Consider the following 23,455-nt stretch of genomic DNA (forward strand, 5'->3'; position numbering starts at 1 on the left):
CTTTTTCAGTTGATGAAAATGTTGCGAATGCCTCAGACGGAATAAAGTAATCCATTAACATGATGTTTCATATAAAAGCAACATACATCAGGACAACATGCGGCAGTGAAACTGATAACTAGATGAAATGTTTCCGGCTTGGATTACCAAATAGTTTTCACAGGCAGACATTAAGATATTATTCTGACTAAATAGACATTGTGCACGCATTGCATAATGAAAAGTAAATAATAACGAAGAGCATTAAACAGAATTGATATTTCAAACACTATAATACATTTTGTAGAGACAAGAAATGGCAGTATTTACAAAGGTCACCATTCAATTAAAGAATAAATTTACGCTACTTGTCTTTGGAGCAATAGTTCGTTTCATGGACCCCTTTATGCCATTAAGGAGATTGTACACCTTAACATTTGTATGTGCGCAAACCTAACCGGAAGTTAATGTAACGATTTACGACAAACTATATGTGTCTCTATACTCATTCTTTAGAAACGAATAATTAATATGTCTCCGATCTGAAGCTTAGTGCATCTGCGGATGTCTCTAAATTACATTCTGGTACTTATAACATGTGAAAAGGTTGAGTTCTGCTCAACCCGGGGCTAGAGGGCGTAGACGGTAGCTTGCACTTCCACTACCGTCCATGAACAGGCTCAATCAAATCAACAGTTTCGTTTATGTCGTGTTGGACGATCTGTGGTTTCCCACTTTTTAGTGGTTTAATAATACTGAAATAATGAATAAAATACAAAACATTGTTGATTTCAAGTTACGTCACCGGCGTCATGAGGTTTGGGTCAGTTACCGCGCAAAAATGAAAACATTTTCTTTGAAGTACTAAATTATTAACATTTTTTAATTTCGTCTTTTTTTAACCAGCCATTATTTGTCGAAATATTTTTGAGCCTTTCTGTATCAAAATGGTCTATAGTCATACGGAATGTAAGAAAATGGATGATTGTAACTGATGTTATTGGAAATATAACTGGTTGCAAAATTACTTATTACGGCCTCTTCTAAATGAAACTTGGATAGGTTGATTCGTTATACCTACTTTTTTCTGTTTCCAAAGATAATTTGGTACTTATACTAAACCTATGCTCGAACATTGTTCATATTTCAGAAGACAATAGTGACATCTTGAACTAAATTAATGTTACCATGGAAACGAATCCCGTTAGCTATAAATCTAAATGTAAATTTCAAAGGAGCTGACACTGGTCTTTTCAATGAACACAGTTACGGCTTTTTATCTGTATTTCAACACTGTCCATGAGAACATGCAAGCACAATTATCTTTTTCATTAAAAAACGTCAGGAGTATTGCTGCAACTACTTTATGCTATGGTATTTGTTTAAACCAGGGCAAATGAAAGGAAAATATTACTTAATTTGGAAATGAAATGTTTTGAAACTACATTATATGAGAAAGATATATTCATTTAAAATATTCTAAGAAATTACGATAAAAAGCAATATATAAGCTACAGTGCAACCTCTGTAGAGCAACACCCTTTGGGAGATATAAATATTGACTGTTATATAGAGGTTATTGTTCTGGAGCGGTAAATTTGATAGTATATTTTACCTAAGGGAAATTTAGATGATGTTGTTATAGAGAGGTTTTTACTTAAGAGAGGGCCGCTCTAGAGACGTTGTACTGTATTTTAAACATCTCTGTAGCCATGGTTACTTTAAACGTCAGGATAAATTGTGTACAATGTAAAATGTTTGATATACTGCTAATAATATAACCCTGATATTCAATTTTCATATTTGTAATAACGGGAATGGCACCGAAGCCCGTCGAATACCCTGCTATCATACATAGTTGCTTGAATATGAGAGAAATGCGTTACTATGGAAACACGAGCCCCGCGACATATACATTATAAGCTTACATTAGAAAGCAAACGCGCATACTTATAAGATAAACGAAATTGTAGCAGCTAAAACATTAAATTACACGAAATACAATGAAATGTCACGGTTCAATTAATTTGGATTTCCCTGGTACCAAGGATTTTTTATGTTTCTGCAAATACCTATTCAAACATAGAATGTTTTGAATCAATTTTGTTATCTTTTCTTATCATTTAGAATTAGATTTTAGGATTCCATTTCTTTAAAAGGTCTTTTTAAGCATGTTATAACGGTATGATACATCTTCCACATTTCGCTACCTCTATTGAACAGACCAATGAAACTGAGTCTGCTGAATTAGTACTTGTTTTAGATATGTTTTTCCAAATGAACTTCAGATAGATGCACGAAGTATCTTTTCACAGATTTAATTGACTATGTGATCAGCAAGTGCCGTGTGGATGCAGTATAAAGTCTCATCGTACTTGCATTTAGTGTTGTTATATTTTCTGGTCCTTTGAGAGCTTTGAGTTCATTCAATCCCTATATAATGAAATTCCGCTTAAGCCGTTGCTACATGTATGGGGGCGTGAGAGGTGTTGCTCTTTCCATTACCTCTCATGAACAGATTTAATTAAACCGTGTCTGCTATTATTTTACTTGGTTGCATTCTATGCTTCCAAAGGAACATTTTACAGACTTTATAAACATATCTTATGCATTAGTAATTCTTTATGTTTTTTCTGTACGTTTAGTGACGGAATGTCACCAGTTTGTGTAATTTTTTTATGCATTAGAACAACCCCCAGTTTTAGGACAGTCAAGATCTGATTTAACAATGTAAAGCGACGAAATAAAGCGAAAAATGTTTCATACGTAGAGATGTGTATTGGTTATCTTTTTTAAAATTATTATTTATATACTGTCTCTAGTTCGGAGCATTTCGATCATTACAGGTGAAAAAAAAAACAACGCTAAAGGTTTTGATCTTTCATTTGTTGTTATGCAATGGTTATCTTTGAATATGTAGTTAATTCTTCATTCTACCGATTGCTGATAGTTTTCGAATGTTAACTTTATATTCGTAGCAAAACCGTATTTCCATTACACATATGTTTTGAATATTAATTTGTCGTTAATTAACCTAATGCCTCTATCGCTTTCTATATTGTAAACCATGACATTCGAGGTATCAACGGGATCAAGGAAATTTAATGTGATGAGAGAAGTACAGTGCAACCTCTGTAGAGCAGCACCCTTTGGGAGATACAAATATTGACTGTTATGTAGAGGTTGGTGTTCTGGAGAGGTAAAATTGATAGTATATTTCAGCTAAGGGAAAATTTGATGATGTTGTTATTGAGAGGTATTTGCTTAAGAGAGGGCCGCTCTGGAGAGGTTGTACTGTGTTTTTTCCCGAAATAGAAATATAGATTAGATAGACCAAATGAGCCGTGCCATGAGAAAACCATAATAGTGCGTTTGCGACCAGCATGGATACACACCAGCCTGCGCATCCGCGCAGTCTGTTCAGGATCCATGTTGTTCGCTTTCAAAGCCTTTTGTAATTATAGAAACCGTTAGCGAACAGCATGGATCCTGACCAGACTGCGCGGATGCGCAGGCTGGTCAGGATCCATGCTGGACACAAACGCACTATGTTGGTTTTCTGATGGCGCGGCTCGTCGAGACCAAATAACAAGATGCCTCATTATCGTGTTACTTTTATTGATAGAATCAGGGTAAATTACAATCCTTGATTACAGCGTACGGTTATACTGAAAATATTTATCTTAATCTGATATGCAAATTCAGATTATTTGTGCATGCAGTCTCTCACTTACCGCAAAAATATCAGCTGTTATACCAAACTACATTCTAGATTTGCAGTTAAATACTAGCATACTAGTACATCAATGAAATAGGATATAATTATACTATCCTCCTGACTGGGTCATTATGCTAAGTTAGGATGTGATTCATTCATTGTTATAATCATTCCCAAAGGTTCTATTCTTTCTAAATATGTACCTATAAGTAAAACTACAGCTTGTGTTTCTCATGTAAATACCAACAGAAGGAAAAACAAAGTCCATATTGTTCTATGTTGAAATCCAATCCCTTAACATATGTTCAATCATTATTCTTAAATATCTATGACTTCGTTCTATAAGTATTTAAAAGTAAAATACTACATTTTAGTTAATATAGTTAATATAGATCTACAGAAAAATAAGAGTTTTGAAATTGCCAACGTATTTTGCAATTATTGTCACTTTAAAACGCTAATTTAAAGGCATATGGTCATGTTTGCTTGGTTCTTACATCTTCAGTTGAGTAAATAAATGTTCATGTATAAACTTTTAAGCATGGCTGACGTGAAACGAAAATTTGAAACAAGCAACACAGTTTATGCATATATAAATACAATACAGAAATGTAATACAAAATTAATGTACTTAGTATAATATATTTTGTCAATCTTCTTAAAATAATATTACATTTTTGAAATTCAGCACCTGGATAAATAGTGCGTATCACATGTCAGAACTAAAAAGTCAAATGTTGTCATAAAGTTATACTTATAAGTTAATCAAAATCTAAAATGTCACACATTTATATAAAAAAAAGTGTAAACGGGAAGATTCCATACTTACGAACAATTAATAAGTGTAACTGATATAAGTTCTTAACTTTTAAGTGACCATATATTTTTTAAGAGAAATCTTATAACGAAGTTTTGAAATGCTGTACGTAGATCTATAATCGTGACTTTTTTAAATTATATGTTCAAAGGCGTGTTAAGAACAAAACCACATGATTGCAAGACTTCATTCTGTTGTAATGTCAAAATGAATCAATTTAGAAAATATATCAACATTCAGTCAGATAAACGCCACGTTTTATTTAGGTATGCATAACATAAAACTTCTTTTGCAAGAACATGAACCAACTGACAGCGACAGTGTAAGCTGGAATATAAACTAAAGGGCGCATAGGTTGTGCGAAAACTATGCTATATACTGCATGGCCGTAGCGACTATTGAGGCAACCGAGGCACTTGCCTCTGTCATTTTTCTGCCTCATTTGCCTCGGTAGTTTTTTTAATTATCTTTAGTCTCCGTCTTTCAGTTTGCCTCAGCAGTATGAATTACCAGGCTTTCCGGTAGTGTCCAATCTAGGTTTAGTTATATGTATCACATCCGATATAGCTCCCTTCGGATATAGCTCTTCGGGGAGCTAAATTCGGGGCACCTTTTTGTATATATGGGAGCTATAAACGGAACACCTGTAGCTTTGTTCCGTATAATTATAGCTCCTCGGGGGTTTTATGCAACATGGACCACGCGGCTTATTTAGGACACGTCGCATTTTTAAAGACCAGATCGTCAAATATTTCAAATGATGCCTTGATTCTGATGCAAGGGTCATAACTAGTACTTAACAACTATTTGCCACTCAACATTTCTGGACAGTTTTGGAACTTTTGGGCAACTACCTTATTTCATCAAGTCCGACAAAAAAAAATCTTCAGATACACCTAATTAACATTTGTTCCAAATTTGATAATTCTGTCACATAGTACAGAAGATGAGTGCCTGTCACAGTATGATCAAGTATGTATTTGGACTCGAGGTCATATTTGTGTGGTGGACGGATAGCTCAGTGGTTTGCACACTGGCCTTCCAATCCTGACGTCGGGGGTTCGATCCCCGGCAGCTAGTGATGGGCAAATTGGTTGGATTTGCCAACCGATTAATCGGCATAATCGGACAAGCCAACCGATTCGATTAATCGGATATAATCGGATAATCGGTTATTTTAGTTGCATATCTATAAGTTCACTTCACAGTGTATGTTTTATATCATTACTTAAGAAATGAACCACACAGAGATTAGTCCAATCTGACTAAAGTACATCTCCTATTACGCTACGCATAGGATCTGAGAACGACCTATTCATAGCCTCGTTCTGACGACCCTTTCGCTAGCCAATCAGAGCTTAACTTACAAAATTTAGCAAATTACCTGTAGCCTTGTCTTTTGATATTTACAATTCTTATGTCGGAATATGTCAGATAGCCGGTTAGCTCAGTCGGTAGGCCACTTGCTTAGTAATCGAGGGGTCCCGAGTTCGAGCCCTGGAATAACTGCACATTTTTCTTACTGTTTGACATTCTAAAAAGTCGTCTCATTGGTTAAAATAAAAATAGCAATGCTGGAAATCCAAAATATACAGAAGACGTATGTGAATGGGTCGTTCTCAGATCTTCGTTTAGAAGATCAAGTACTTCAGTTAGATTGAGATTAGTCTAGATATCCTATTTATATTGTATTCCTTCATTAACAGCGTAAACGTAAAAAAAATTGTGAAGATAGTAAACTTCAGGTACTCGTCTTAATTTCACCAGGGTGCAGACAGACAGTATTAATCCAGTGATATTGTGTTAAAAATCATTTGGAGCAAAAAACACAAAACGATTTATTATCCTGTTTTCTCATATTCTCGGGGGCCTAAGGGGTTGTTTTTATTCCCAGTAACAGAATAACCATTTCATAAACAACATTTGGATGTTATTTTGTAGAAAATTCACATGTCTTTCAGATGGAATCATAAAATATTACAGAAATTATCCCATTTAACTATTTTGTTACTTTATTTGATACCACCTTCACCCGCAGAAATGGACCAAGAGTTTCTCGTATTCCCGTGGATTTAGATTTGACTTTTCATCACAAATAAGTTGTAGAATTTAAAACATTAAAATTACCATTGTGTAACAAAAAGATATATTCTGTAGTAAATACACCAAGAAATATGACAATTAATTGCATAATCAATAATTTATGGCAAATTTGCTAACACCACCAGAAAAAAATAAGGATTTTTTTGAAAATTGGGTAAAATGCCGATAGTTTCGTCAATATGCGTTCAAATCACTTGAAATTTTCAGTGTGTCATTTTGAACCATTCGTGTGTAGAAAATAACAAACATTAAATTATTTGACAACTTTAAGGCAAAAAAACGAGAATATGAGAAACACTGAGAATACGAGAAACAGGGATAATTCTTAGTTAAAGACAGGAATGTTTTCAATCCCACAAAATTAAAAATTGAAAATACTTTTGCTTGCGTAAGTCTTACGGCATGCTATGCATACTGCCATACTAATGCCCAGAGTTTGGGATGATGGTTTTCCAAGCTATATTTTGTAAAAGCAATATATCTTCCAAAATCTGGGTGATCACAGATGACATCTAGTTCTTTCGAGATGTTTAAGGAGGCCTTTTTTGCTGAAGAGTAGTTTTCCTTGGCATAATTGCCCTAAAGAACCGTAAGTACCAGAAAGAAAAAAGGTCAGGAACAACTAAATTATCCGGGCTATCTATTCGCAACGAGCTAGGCTAAGTTAGCAGGACAAGCCTGTATATGATTTTTGATCTCTCTGTCGTGGGGGCTTTGTCTCACTCTGTCCATCTGGTCAGATCGCTCTGTGTCTGTACTAGTAGAGGATGAATTATGCGCCCTGTGTGACTGCATTTGAACTATGTAAAGCGCCTTTGAATGTGAAATTGATCATGAAAAGGGCGCTATATAAATCTGGTATAATAATAATAATAATAATAATATTTGCTAGACCAGATACAAATTTTTAAACCCATGTTTCTAACTTAAATTGCCAGTTATTATTTTCTTGTACAGGTTGGCAATTTTTGGTCTAATTATATCCGTTTTCGGGACTGTGTACCTACGCACTCTCGCTCTCTAGCTCATACGTATGAATGCACGAGAAATAAAATTTGTAAATCCCCATCTGTCTCCCACGTGGTGTGGAAAATCGTATATCAAAACACTCTGCCAAATATTCATGTTTTTTTATTACTCGAACAGTACTGTTAGAGTATTTTAATGTTTCCATGTAACTGGAGTCATATTCGGGTTTATTGTATACATTTGCAGCCTCTCTGTCCGAAGGAGCTATATACGAAAACGTGTGCCGAATACAGCTCACCGGGAACTATATCCGAAGGAAGCGTTATGTGGTGTGACAAATATGTCTTCAATTTTCATTTTCGTATAGGTATGTTATATGACAACAGCGAAAAACACGATACGACGTTATAACTATATGGTATTTGTGAGATATTTCAGTATTATACTTCAATTGGTTGTCATATATTACTGAATGTATGTATTATAGAAATGTATATGCTGATGCTGCCCACATAAAGTGGGACTCATGCTTATTTGTAAATAAACTAATCTAAACTAAACTAAACTGCGCGCATTTCAGATATCTTAATGCAAGTGGTCTCATATTATAGGGATAGTACCCAAATTTTAAATTATGAAACGCAATTGAAAAATTCATGTCTGTTGCTTATATACAATATGCAAGACCAAAAAATCTTGAATTTATCATTTTGAGCATGTTGTTTTAATGTTTTTTAATTTCCATGTAGCCGCTCCTGCAGATAGGCCTACCTATCAAGCTATTGATAATTATTGCGGGAATAACTTCTCTCAATGACGGAATATTGTAAGATACATGCATATTGTATAATATCAGAAAATGTTGTAAGTCTAATAAAATAAATTCAGATCCACTATTTAATCGAAAAATTTAGATATAATGTTATTCGAACCATATCATATATCATATATAAAATAAGAAAAACTATTCAATATTTACCATGAAAATTAACATTACATTGAAATGACTTTTCACTAAGCAAGGTAGGATTATTATCAATCTGACTAAAGTACTTGATCTTCTAAACGAAGATCTGAGAACGACCCATTCACAGTCGTCTTCTGTATATTTTTGATTTCCAGTATTGCTATTTTTATTTTTACCAATCAGACTACTTGTTCGAATGTCAAAGAGTAAGAAAAATGTGCAGTCATTCCAGGTTTCGAACCCGGGACCTCTCGCTTACAAAGTAAGTGGCCTACCGACTCAGCTAACCGGCTATTTGACACATTGTGACATAAGAAATTTAAATATCAAAAGTCAAGGCTACAGGTAGATTTGCGAGATATTGTAAGTTAAGTTCTGATTGGCTAGCGAAAGGGTTGCCAGAACGAGGCGATGAAAAGGTCGTTCTCAGATCCTATGCATAGCGTAATAGGAGATGTACTTTAGTACCGGTTGACATATTAAGATATCATTTCATGATTCAGACACGCAAGTAAAGAAAAGAAATTTTAATAATCTTCAAACGATTTACCAAATATAATACTAAATCAAGTTTAGAAGTCAAAAAAGTTACTCATTAAGTTACACTCGCATCGTAATCTAAACACGCTAAATGAAACAATATATATACAATACTGTGGAAAAAATGATCTTAAAATGTATGAATCGTAATGAATACCGCAGCGTAAGTTTTTATGCCTTTTAGTTATTTGGGTCTCATTACTTGGTAATACGGGTATAGGTTGCAGTGTCATTGAATTTGTGAAATAAAATAGGAATAAAAAGCACCTGATAACTCCATTCGCATAATAGAAACAGACATTATCCTCATACTGTAAATGAAATGATTTAATGGAAGATGTGAAATTCAAAGGATTGCCTGAAGACAGCGTCTTGTAGAAATGGGAAACGCATTTAGCTACTTTTATACCACCAAGAGTAGCGAAACAATTTTCCGATTTAAAATTTAAACCACTTTCGGTCAGCGGTGTGGAGTCTAATTACACGCATATACACTTACCATTGCTACATTACATACAATGTATTGTTAAAGATTGTACGATACTACACTATGTCTACCTCTCACATGTACATGTAATTACAGTGTTAAAACCGAGATGTTGTTAAAGTTGCCAATCGTTAGTTAAAAACTGATATAACTTACGACCTAAAATTACATTAGGCCTAAAAAAAATTCTTTGTTTCCGGTAACATGCTAAAAAAAATTAGGGTAGATATGTCGGAAAAATATTTTTTATTTTTTGGAAATTTTTTTTATTAAGGGAGACTTTTCGGAAATTATTTTTGTGTCAAAAAAATTATTACAAGTAAGGGGGTTATGCCTTTAGAGCATCAGTAAGTTGATTTCTAACATCACTGGCCATGTTTAAAGCAGTAAAAGTGCAGTTCTGCAACTTTTTGTGAAAAAGTTGAAAAAAAATTCTCCAAGGCAATAAAAACATTTAGGGTCGGGCCAAAAATTTAGGGTAGGTCGGGATACCGGAAACAAACATTTTTTACGCCTTAAAGCTCAAGCTCAATCTCGACTTTTCTCAGTTGAGCTGGGCTTAATTCTATCAAATATCGAAAGAAGCAGTAAAACAGATCAGGCCAGGGTATAAGCTAGTGCCAATGTTTGCACATATATTAGTAAACTGTATGTTTGTAGATTTGTCTTTCAGAACAAAATACAGGACCGTAGTAGGGTTGATTTTTTTTTTGGTATTAAACACCACATACCTGCACCTCCTCCCCTTCATAAAAACTGTTACAAATCATTTTCGCAAATTATTTAGATTGCATCTTTTTCGGTCTCATACTTACGATGACACGTTTGAAGAATAATCAGACCTCGACGTTTTAGTCGTTCAGTTTCGACGTTCCACTTTTTAATAAAATTTATTAGCAAGTGCAGTGTCTCGGTCTCAAACAATCCCGCGGGCTTCTGCAGACGTTTATACACAAAAAAAAACGTGTATTGTCGCTATTCTTGTATAAAAACATTACACGACGACTTTATGTATTGTTTTCTTATGTGATGACTTGACAATTCCGGTACATTTTTTATTTACCATTCCTGTTGTTCTTGGAAACGGTAAACATGTTTCAAATATCCGTATCCAGGGCCCAGAAGAAAACAACATCAAAAGCACATCCTGGAGGTTTTAAAGCGATTTTTTTATCTCTCGTTATAACAAACATAAAATTACCAATAATTATTCATATCATTTCACAATTTGGTGGACTCGATCACAATTTCAAGAAAAATAACTTTACATTCTAGTTATATTGAGTACGTACACAGTTTGAGTACAGATGAGTACGAACGTAGTGTCAAGCTTCCAAGCCGCTTATATGAATTCTTCGAGACATTAGATAAAAGCATACCGACTGATACTTATCAAAATCATAAATATGATTCCTAAAAACAAAGAATCGCACAGGTAAACACGCGATTCTTTAACATTTACGGTTGTCTACAAAATCTGAATGGACGCCGAGTTCTAAAAGAGGAGTAAACAAGGGATTAAAAGAGTACGAACATTGTAGGGGGCAGCGCATTTGGCGTTAGTTACTGATACAGTAAAACATTCTATGGTTTAAATTGCATCTTTAATGCTTCAAGAAGAGGTTTTTATGAAAGAAACAAGACGCAGATACCAGATGTCAATCTGCGCAGAAATACATATACGTCCCTGGGAAAGCATTTCAAAAATAAGAATCGGGTATTAACAGCACGTGAATTGCCTTGTTTGCACACGATTTTTCTCCCGTTAATACATGGGCGGATCCAGTGGAAAAAAAAGTTTTTATGCAAGAATGAGTGATAAAACATTTCTGTTGCATATGCATATCTGAAACTCTGGGATAATAAGTAAAATAAATGTTTATTTGCTTAATGCAGATTTTGATACTCCTAGTCCTACAGCTTAGTAAATATTTCACAACTGTAATTCATTTAATATTTTCTACTGTAGACCTTTATTTCACTGTTACAGTAAATGTTCATCTTGCTTAAATGTAGATGATACCATACTGGTTAATACCAACAAAAGTTTTACCACTATTACAAGAGATGGATGACAGGTTAACATGAATTGATATCCTTTCATGATCGTTTCATGATTCAGATACGCCAATAAAGACATTTTAGTGATCTTCAAAAGATTTATAAGATATAATATTGAAACAATGTCTGTATCAAAATAACAGTATATGTTATCAGATACAATTGCGTCATAATCTAAACGCTGCTAAATGCAAAAAAGGTATCTAAAATACTATGAAAACAAAATGGTGAAACTGCTTTCAAATGTAAATAGCGAAATGCATACCCACAAGGTAAGTTTTTTCCCATTTGCTGGTGTCTTATTACTTGGTTATATGGGCATAAGTTGCAGTGTCATTGCATCTGTAAAACAAAATGAGAAAAGAAAACTCTTTATAACTGCGTTCGAATAATATATACAAAAAGAAACCATAATACTGTAAATGTAAGGTAATTCAAAAATAGCAGGACAAAACGGTGTCTTATACCAATGAGATACGTATTTAGCTACTTTTATTCTAAAGAGCGTGACAGAATAAGTTTACAGTCAAATCTAGAATTTAAATGATCAATAGCAAAACTCTTTCGGTCAGATGTGTTGAGCCTAATGATAACTTCTTGTTACACGTTCACCCTTACCATTGCTTCAAAATTGTACTCGTGAGTATTTTATACGAATAAAAATTTATATATTTATCATACTAGAAAAAAATATTCGTGTAGTACACTTTCACTCTTACAGCTTTAAATATTCTCAAACAAATTATATCAAACATTGTAGATACATCAGTACTAGTAAAAACTTTATTCCCTATTCAGTTTCAAATAAGCCCAGTATTGTAGTATCAGCCCATAAGTATATCAAAACAATGTCTTAGTACTTTTTTATTCGGCACAACAGAATAGTCAGTTTGCGAAGTTTCTTGATTGGTTACTTAACCACACTTACATGAAACTTAAGTCACTTTAAGAGCTCGGTTCCTTTCAAAAACTGGCTAGATTCCATCATGGGTTCTAGAATTACTGCCCCTGAAAGGAGAGAAAAACTATTTTGGCCTTTCCAGCCATATAGAAGTTTCATTTAAGACATTTCTGGACAGAATGTTAATCTTGATAATCTCTAGGTCAAGTTCAAAACTGGGTCATTTGGGGTCAAAACTAGTTCACCAAGTCAAATCAAAGGAAAAGTTTTTAACATGCTAGAGGCCTTATATGTTACCTGATCTTCATGAAACTTGGTCAGAATGTTTTATTTGATGACTCCTTTGCCAAATCTTAAGCTTAGCCATATGGGAAAATTAAAAAACTAGGTCACCAGGTAAAATCAAAGGAAAAACTTGTTACCACTCTTGAGGACACATTTATGACGCTATCTTCATACAACTTGCTCAGATTGTTTACATTGATGATTCCTAGGGCAAGTTTAAACTGAGACATGTGGGCAAAGACTAGATCACAAGGTCAAATAAGAATCTTTATGAATGTTGATCAAAATGTTCATCTTGATGTTTCCTAGGTCAAGTTCGAATTCGGGTCATGTGGGATCAAAAACTAAGTAACATGCTTTAAACATGAAAAGCGTGTTAACACTCTAGAGGCCACATTTATGATCCTATCTTCATACAATTTTGGACACATCTTTTTTTATATATATTTATGACTATATGCCGTATTCACACATATCATTCGATAGCATGTTAAAGGTTAACAGATAATAGGTTCAAAATATGGCTTTGCTAATTGGCCTGTAAGACTCAAAATTCGTGACATACTTGTATGTTGATCTTCACTAAGCGATCCACATTTTCCTGTTACATTCTAACAGTGAAACATTATCTTCACAGAACAACTTTCAATGCTCGTCTACAAAGTTTATTCAAATAATGACCCCTAGGGTTACATAGACACACGTAGTAGTACATTTAAAATGTTCTGGTACCACATTGCACAGACCTTACATAAACTGCATGTAGCACATTTAACAGGTGAAAGATATACGGTCATCTTGACTCTCTTGTTTATAGTATAAATTGCACTTTACTCTGATAAAACTTTACAGAATAACTGGAAGTATAACAGCAAAAAAGAGGTTTTCTTTTCTGCAACAAACATTGATAAATAAAGAACTATTGTTCTCTTTTCAGGCAGGAACACTTTAAAGGACATTACTAAAGGGCATATAACACCATAAAAAGCAGTTGTTGGTAGGCCGTACAATCCTGTTGCAGTGTACACAGACATTGAGGGGGAATATAACAGTCCTTGCAGTATTTTATGTCACCTTATGCAGCTATTTCTTGTACAACATGGAGTACCCTAGACCTGCATGGAACACATGGCCTTGTATTCATTATATTATAAGAACTTGAAGGTTCTAGGAGACCACAAAAAGAGTAATATCTCTTCGAGGCAAGATCTGTAGTAAGTACAGTCATGTTTAAACTTTCTAATAGTATACACAGACTATCATATTGTACTGCTAGGTGTTAGTGTTACCATACTGTGATCAGTTAAATTTTCAAAATCATCACTGAAAATGTTGTTACTTTAAATGTAATATGTATATTATATATTTTTCATTTTACAAAAGAATTTAAAAGTTCAGAAGTGACTGCAATACTGTCAGTACTAGATATATTGAGCAAGACATCACTCAAAAAGCAGTGTGCAGACTGGTCTGTTTCTGAATGATCTTATGATGCTTAAAATACTGTGAAATAATATGACAAGCTATTACAAAAAATACTTCTGTTACACAATAATTTTACTCTACTAGTGACTATGTCTCTCAATTTTAGAAAAATGGTAGTTTCTTATGAGGTATAGGTGTCTAGTACTGGATCTGCACAGGGATGGTGATTATCTAAACTACCCGCCTGTTAATAACTAAAATACTATTAACAAAAGTATTAAACACCCACAAACAAAGAATAAATGTTTGGTTAGACATTTTTTTTTTCAGTTGATCAGGATTATTTTATGATCAGTCGTTAAAGGTATTAAGTCATATCACTAAGGCGAACAATAACGACCATCAGTGTTCTCTTTAAAATTGGTTGAAAAAAACATTAACAATTCTTTCTTTTTTCAGGAACTATAATTTGCTGCATCCAGTAATTTGCTGCCCATTGTTGTGATGGGTTTGTTGCAACTGCCTGGGGTTGTGCTAATGGAGAATGTTGGAATACAAGAGACAGTTTTGAATGTTTCAAGAGTGTGTTGGGTCCTCAACAAGTTTGTTCACATCCACTCAATCGTGTGGAAATACATTAATCCTGAATACAGGTTATGTCCAAAAACCTTTTAATGTTAGCGAAGTGTGTTGATATTGAAGATGAACATTTCAAGCACCTATCTAGTCTGAACAAACTTTTTATATTCATTTTGGGATTCACACGGTTGACTGGGGAGACTCTCTTTAAGTGTGCATTAACCACTTATGCACCTTGAAATGTGTTTCATTCTGCTAAACTTGACTGAATTAGTTACAGTTTTACGATATTGCGAAACCTTACACTCAATTACATTTGCACTGGATAGTCATATATGTTTGGAGAAATTCTGTCAAGTTACAAAACAGTACAAAGAAGTGTGATTTGGATTACACCCAAGTATATACAGTACAATATACTTGAACATGGCATTGTCTTATAAATAACATTGGTACTTTAACCTAATTTGCATATTTTGACAGTCTCCTTCTTTTGACTATACTTTCAGTTAAAGATAGCCATTTGGTTTATACAAGGCTGGTTTTATAAAGATGTTTACAGGATCCCTTTTATGTACAAGAGTGAACCTTTAGAGTCATGTTTTTGGAGATATTAACATATTTATCAGTTAGAATACAGTCTATTGTAACTTGTTTATATAACTTATTGATCGACTGAGCTATTTTATAGAGCTAATCAACCTTGCAAATGCTACTGTTTGTTGCCTCAGATTATTATTGTATTTGATGACTTATTATAGACAACATTTTGATTAACAAACATGATCATTATATATACCTTCTTTGAGTATTTGTATAGACATATTAAATTCAAATTATGTAGCATCCGTCCATTTTGAGAAAGGTCCGTCTCCTTATATTGTTACAAAATAAAATGGTCCTGTTTTTCAAATAAGTGATTTTTTCAATTAAGTGAATCAGATGAATGATTAAACAAAATGATAAGTTTTTGTTATCATGTTTTTAGAGGAAAAGAAAATATTTTCCCGCAAAACATATTACTTTTTCCATTTTATTTCCAAAAGCAAAAATCTTTCACAGAACATCTTTTCACTATAATAAAACATATAAAACTTTTCAAACTAAGAAATTCTGTTCTGCATAAAAGTTTTAAGCAGTAAGCATAGAGGGGGAGGGAAAGTCGGACGTTGTAGAGACAGATGTTACACATACATAAATTTTGCATTTCATTGATGTACTTCTTTGTATCCTACAGCAATCTTAATGTTGACATTTTCTGCCATCAATATGTAAACTTTTATCAAAAACAGAAGAGTTTGGTAACTTTTTTTTCATTTTCTGCAAAGAATGACTATTATGGGAAACGGCTTTACACTTTTTTTTGTACAGATCATCAATTGTCAGGAATTTACACTTTTCCAGCAAAGTATTAGTTTTAGAAATATTATGTTCTCAAAATTGGTCAATGGAAAGAAAATGATTTTTTGTCTGGTAATAACTGTTGAAATAGTTTACAGTACAACCTCTCCAGAGTGGCCCTCTTTTAAGCAACATCTCTATAACAACATCATTAAAATTTCCCTCAGCTGAAATATACCATCAAATTTACCTCTACAGAACAACAACCTCTACATAACAGTCAATATTTCTATCTTCCAAAGGGTGTGGCTCTACAGTGAGTGCACTGTATTTTTCTCTACATGAAAATAAATATATATCAATTTCTTAAAGGGAAAACGCCTGCTGCTAACATATCACAGGTAAAACAGAGAGTCTGGGAGCGTTTGACAGCATATAAAATGTTGGTGATCCGATTTGACATGCATTTTGCAAAGTTATGTCCGTTTTGAACTTAAAAACTTCTAGTTTAAGTTTTGCAAATAAGTTACTATCTCCAAAACTAGTGCAAAAACTGGATTGAAACTCTATAGATATGTTGATATTTAGGGTAATATTACTGCTTCTGGGATAAAGGTTCGAAAAGTCGAGCATTGGCTGTCTGACACATCTCATTTCTAAAAAAAAAATTGTGTTTAATTATTTGGATTACTATCATCTAGGAGTCTCAGAGTTGTTCAGGGTCTTCATTAAATTCTGACTAGCATTATAGCATTGAGTTTTTCTGTACAAGTATGACACTGCTTCTGCATCTTCAATGTGTTTATGCACACCTCAGAGTGTCTTTTTATATAATTACATTACTTGTTCACTTACACTTAAGAGCACCTATATCAGCCCAGTAATCTCTTAGAGATTCTATACAGACTTGATTCCTTGAGAAATTTTATGAGTAAGTGTCCAGAATATTGATAAAACATTTCATAACAGCCAAAAATAAATGTCCAGAAATAGGTGCAAAATATGAGAAAGATATTGTTTATTATCATATCAGCTATACACTAGAATTGCTCTTGCAGGTATTTTAAATTTTATATTAAAGCAGCATGTGATTCTTGGTTTTTCAAACACACTAAAGTTGAACCTGTTTGATAAGGGTTACATCAAGAAAAGTTGTTACAATTTTTTTCACATTGTTTTTACTGAAAAAGTGTGAACGATTTTATGATTGATATCATGATAAAAATGTTTAGCTCACCTGAGCATGAAGTGCTCAAGGATGAGCTATAATTGTGGACAGTCTTTGTCTGGTGTCTGTTTGTCCATCTCTTAACAATTAGCTTGTAACAAGCACACTTCGATGAATCTTAATAAAACTTGGTCAAAATACACCCCATCAAGAAATCTTTTTCTTTTCGAAATCAGTTCAGGTCTAATAAAAAGCCAAGTTGCTTGCTCAGATTTGGAAAAGGGTGTTAAACACACTAAAAGACTTCATTTACCATGCAGTCTTAATCTAACTTGGCCGATATGTTTCCAGCCATAAAATATTGGTCACTTTTGAAACTGAGTTGGGTCAAATCAAAAACTACATCAGGAGCTCAAACTAAGCTCAAACGTTTGGAAAACCTTGAAAACACACTCAATGCTTCATTTCTTTCATGCAATGTTAATATAATTTGATCAGAATGCATTCGGCTATAACCGCTTGCTTTACTTTGAAACTGGTCAGCTTGGGTAAAAATTTAGGTCACAAACTCAGATCAAAGGAAAGCCTTGTAAATACACAATAGACTTCATTTTTCATGTAATCTTAATTTTTTGACCAGAATGCATTCCGCTAAATTCCATTCGAAATTGGGTCAGGTCAGTCTAAAACTAGGGCATAAACTGAGATGAAAGGAAAATCTTACAAACACACCATGGACATTTGTCATGCATTCTTTATCTAATTTGACCAAAAATGCAAGCTCAAATCAAAGTGAAACCTTGTAACACTTCCAAGCAGTCTTGAAGAAACCTAGCCAGAATATAGGATTTGTTTGAATCATCGTATTGATGAAATGGCAGTTTGATATGATATGATGTAAAGCGGTAACTTTTAAGTTACACGTTTTATGACTAAAAGAAGTTGTCATGCTTAATTATCATATTATTAAGTAGGATGACTTTAAAACTTTCGTCAAATTGCATGTGATATGGTCTCGGCCAATGAAAGCGGCACAGTTACTCGTGTATAATAATGAGTTATGATAAGCAAAATGTTTGTATTGTAATCTGTTTAAAATAATAAAAGTTCTGTTCTGACAGTTTTTATTCACTTCATTCACTCAGTTTAGTTTAGCATAAGAAGTGTTTATACCCATTTAGCTTAAGAATATTTCTTTTTATTATTCAAACAGCTTTGTTATGACTTTATTGTGTTAAAATGTGATATTTAACAAATGTAAGATTCCATTTAATCAGGTGTGTACTCCTTGGCAAGTCTATCATTTTACTCCAGTGTAGGAAAAGTGTTCCATTACGTAATCGAGGAAACTTTTCCACCAGATGTGCAGGGAAAGTATTCCTGATTTGTTCATGAGAAATATTACGCTGAAGTGCGTGTTATTTTTCCACTCAATATGCAAGCAAACATCTCACCAATTTGCAGGAAAAGTTTTCCTGATATGTTTACGAGAAATTTTTCACTGAAATGTGTGTTAAGTTTCCACTTATAATGCAAGGAAACATCACACCAATTTGCAGGAAAAGTTCCCCTGATCGGAATATGGAAACATTTCTCTAAACAGATCGGCGAACATTAACCTGTTCTCAATCAAGGAAACGTTACACTAAAATCCGGCCTCCCTGTGCCTCAGTGTAGCTACAGGCCTGGAGTGAATTATTTTTATCCTGACTCCGCTTTTTGCAGCTCGGGTATTTGCATTTACCGTAGTTATATTTCAAAGCAGCATTCATTTCCGATCTAATACGTGTACCATAATAATGATCGTATTCACGGAGGGATACCTGGGATCTTCCTCAACCATCAAAGTTGGAATGTCACCATATGACTTTTAATTGTGTCGGTGCGACGTTAAACTCAACAAAATAAATTGGTTTTGGTAAACGATGACTTTGTTGTACGTGTAAGTTTGGTGTATTTATTGCTTCAAAGAACGCTATAGTTACTTTTTTGTCTAGAAGACTACTTAGTCACAATAACGATACTTAAGAAATTTTAGCTTTGATGATAAAACAGTTTGCTATTAACAGTTGGAAGAAAAGATATTTAACTTTGGAAAATGATATTCTTCATACAGAAGATTATGCCTCAGGCAACACCTGAATAAAACTGTACCATTTCATAAACATCATACTAGGAAAGAACTAGAAATAATAATAATTCTGAGTAAATTGGCATGGAATTGCCATGTTATATTTTTCAGACGGCATATTTCAATATTCTAAAATATACATGCGTAGGCGTCTCCGTACACAATTTTTATGATTATTCCATATGGTGTGCTTCAGTAACCTTCTTGTTCACTTGGCCATGTTTCTATTGCTGGACCCTTTGTCTTTAAAATTGGTTAAATATCGTTTTTCATTATAATTCTATCTTTAGCGTTTCGTTCACATACATGGTGACAATATCTGCGAGGAATTCTACAAAGCTCAAATATGCTTTATATATTAATAAACAGTCTCGCAGTTTTGTTAGTTGCAATACTGGAAGAAATCCTAAATACATTTAATGATTGCCTGTACCTTAATCATAATCGATTTCTTTTCCATAGTGATTGCATGTATGTTCTGTTAATTGCAGTTCATAGTAAGTGTCTGAGGCAATTATTCTAAACTTGATGGAAGCCTTATGGCAGTGTGTTGACTATTTATTACCTTCACTTGACACACTTCCTTTTCTGTCCATTAGCTTAAAGAAATGACGTTCGGTACATTTCTGAAGAATAGTACAATACAACTCAGATGATGCAAAGAAAAGGCTCCATTATCTGTATAATAGCTTGCAATTTAGGAGAAGGTATAAAACACAATGCCTGATAATGCAATTTCGAGGCCTTTGATAAGAAAATATATATAAATGTAATTTGGTATGTTTCTGCCATGCTAATTCATATTTCAGTACAGATTTCTGATCAACGTATAAGCCTTAAATAGTAGGTGGACATGTTTTATAAGACAGTAAACTCTTAAAATGATGGCAAGTAGACTAGTACCTTACATTTGAACCACTAAACCATATCAATTGAATCTGATATCACATCACTAGTCTATAGCTAGCAAAACAAATGTAACAGTTAACAGTTGATCATATTAAACGATATCTTCTATATTTTGATCCATTATTGCATCTTCAAAAGGATTGAGGAAAATTTTACTGTCATAAAATTTCTGATCCATGATTGCTTTTGCTTTATCCTGTTTGAGTTTGAAACATGTTTGTTAACTAACTAATATTACTTTGACTAACTGCTGTCTGCCATGTACGTTGTACATTTTCTTGATGTTTGGTGCCTGCCGAATTAAAGTATTATTACCACTGGATTCTTAATGAGAAAGATTACAGCATCTATCTTGTAAAACAGTATACATAATTTCAATTTCCAGGACTAAGCAGCATTTGTAACAGTATTTGATATGTTGTGATGACCCTTGACAGAGTAAAGTAATGGGTAACTGTATTTGATCATAAGTGTAAAGTGCTACAGTACAGATAAACTAATGCTGCAATCAAGTGATAAATAGATTAAATATTACCAAACAATCTCACAGAAATACAGGTCATTAATTTGACTTAGTAGACAGAGTGGAAACATTGTATGACAGCGAGTATTGTAGCAAGAAGCATCATAAAGTATATTGACGATGTATAAAGATCCCGGTTGCCAAATTAAAGCACAATACAATACGTTTTTTGTTTGTTTTGTTGGGTTTAACGTCGCACCGACACAAAGTCATACGGCGACATTCTAGCTTTGATGGTGGAGGAAGACCTCACGTGCACAATATGATATGAAACGATATAAAAGTTCCAATGATTATGAATATACGAAGCTTGATTGGTCATTTGAACTTTTCGGTAGCTTGGATTTTACTCGGAGTCAAAAATTATTTTCCTTTTGTATGAAGGTCAGAATATTCTTTTCTTCAGGAAATAAAGGTCAGACTATTTTTGCAGAGTAAACCAATGATAAGTTCCTTTATTTCAAAAACTGATGAATATGATAAAAATATACATTGTTAATTGAGTAATTAGATCAAGTGCACATGAAATAGCTTAATGCAAGTCTCTTTGATTAAATTTTTCAGTAAGCAGTCTGATTAAAATTATTATTCTTAATTTTGAGCATAATCATCTGATATTTATGTGCATACTATATAAATCCTATATTTGATAACTAAAAGATAAATAAACCGTAATGAATATACAGCCAAAAATGGACAAACAAGGTGTGTTGGTTCAGGGGCATACTTACCCAGAAAAAAATCGAATTGTACATGCAGAACAGCTCCTGTAAATATGAATCTATATTTGAAGATATAATATCCCCTCTTTTTGAACTAATGTGAAATAAGGCATTGCCTCAATCGGGAATCGTTACAGTCAATCAGCTTGCCCAGGAATATGCGTTAGTATCCATTTAAAGGTAGATTTTGGAATAAAAAACAATACTGCCCATATTTGACGTTGTGGTTCGGACAAGTTATGTGGACGTTTATTACGCATAAGGGAAAAGCGTATTCTTCCAAAAATCCGAAGTCAGACGCTCTGTGCACATGCCGGAACACCACATTTTTAATTCGATAGTATATCTCATTCGGTATATCGCATGTATCCGTAGAGGGATCGATCGAAGCGACGAAAATCGGTAGGATCGATTCCCTATTAATATAATAGGTTATACCTGTGGAAATAATGCGCAAGACTGAGCCTTTGTACCTTACATGTAATTATGCTAATACCTACCCTATACACACTATTGTCGTTATCGGATGTAAATTCAGCCAAACATAAGATAACGTTTACTTATATCTTTAAAAAGTAAATTCAAGGTTAAAGCAGGCTGACAGGTAGATAAAGGGAGAACAATCAAAATTTAACTATTTAAGTAAGAGACATTTGGTCAGTTATCTGGCCTATCCAGGATTGCAGCTAAATACAAACGAATTCAGTGAATGTATATCCCCGCCGAAAAGGTTGTTTTGTGAATTGACTATATTTTGAAAATATAAAACAATTAAAGGGCAATACCTCTGCAGATACGAAAGAAGTTCTGAAGAAAACTGCGCATATACCACGTCATTATTGTGCCTTTTTTGTCCTTTATTTACGTTTATGTTAAAGTTTATGAAAACCAATCAGTGGGTTACTTTTTCGCGGAAATTAATGAATGTTTAAGCTATTAAAGTTGCCATAAATGTAGTTACTGAAGATTAATAAAAGATGTAAAAGATGTACATGCACCACTGCCCTATAGCAATTTACATGTGTGTAGTTTCATGATGTCCAGTCAATAGATTACTTAGACACAGGACAAATCCTAAGTTTAACAAATTAAGGGAAACCTCTGATAGTACTGCTTAAGGGGATAATACTACATGTGACCAAAGGTCATTGTTTATTGATAATTATGAGAGTGATTCAAGCTTAAATACATTTTGAATTATAAGTATATTCATTTTCGGACGGACGGACGTACATTCGCACGCACGCATGTCGGCATGGACGAATAGCCGGATAGACAACGCAATTTTTTTATGATCCCATATGATAATACAAGTGATACAAGATTTGCGAGCAACGTCTGAAAAGTAGGCATTCAAAAATATGCTGAAAAGTAGGCATTCAAAAATATGTATGCTTGCCAGATAGTGTATACACAGTTTTATGTAAGAGTATGTATGTATGTATGTATGTATACTAGAGTGTAGGAGTTTTTCAAAGTTGGGGGAGGGGGTTGGGGAAGTGTAGGCAGACTTTTGGAGGGTAAACTACATCCTTCAACATTTTGGTATAATTATAAATGCTAAATCCTGAGTTTTAAGAGGAAGAAAGTTGTTTATCTACCAAATATTTCTGTGTTTTGATGATATTCTCCAAAACTTTACGTACTTATATAAACTCAAATTAGCCCTTGAGAAAGAATAGGTTTAAGTAGGAATTTATATTGGGGAGCGACACCTGTAGGAAGACGCGCCATAAATGAATGAACAAAAACATGTTATTATTATTATTATTATACCAGATTTATATAGTGCCCTTTTCATGATAAATACGTTCAAAGGCGCTTTACATA

This window comes from Mercenaria mercenaria, chromosome 14 (assembly GCF_021730395.1).
Source record: "Mercenaria mercenaria strain notata chromosome 14, MADL_Memer_1, whole genome shotgun sequence".
NCBI lineage: Eukaryota > Metazoa > Mollusca > Bivalvia > Venerida > Veneridae > Mercenaria > Mercenaria mercenaria.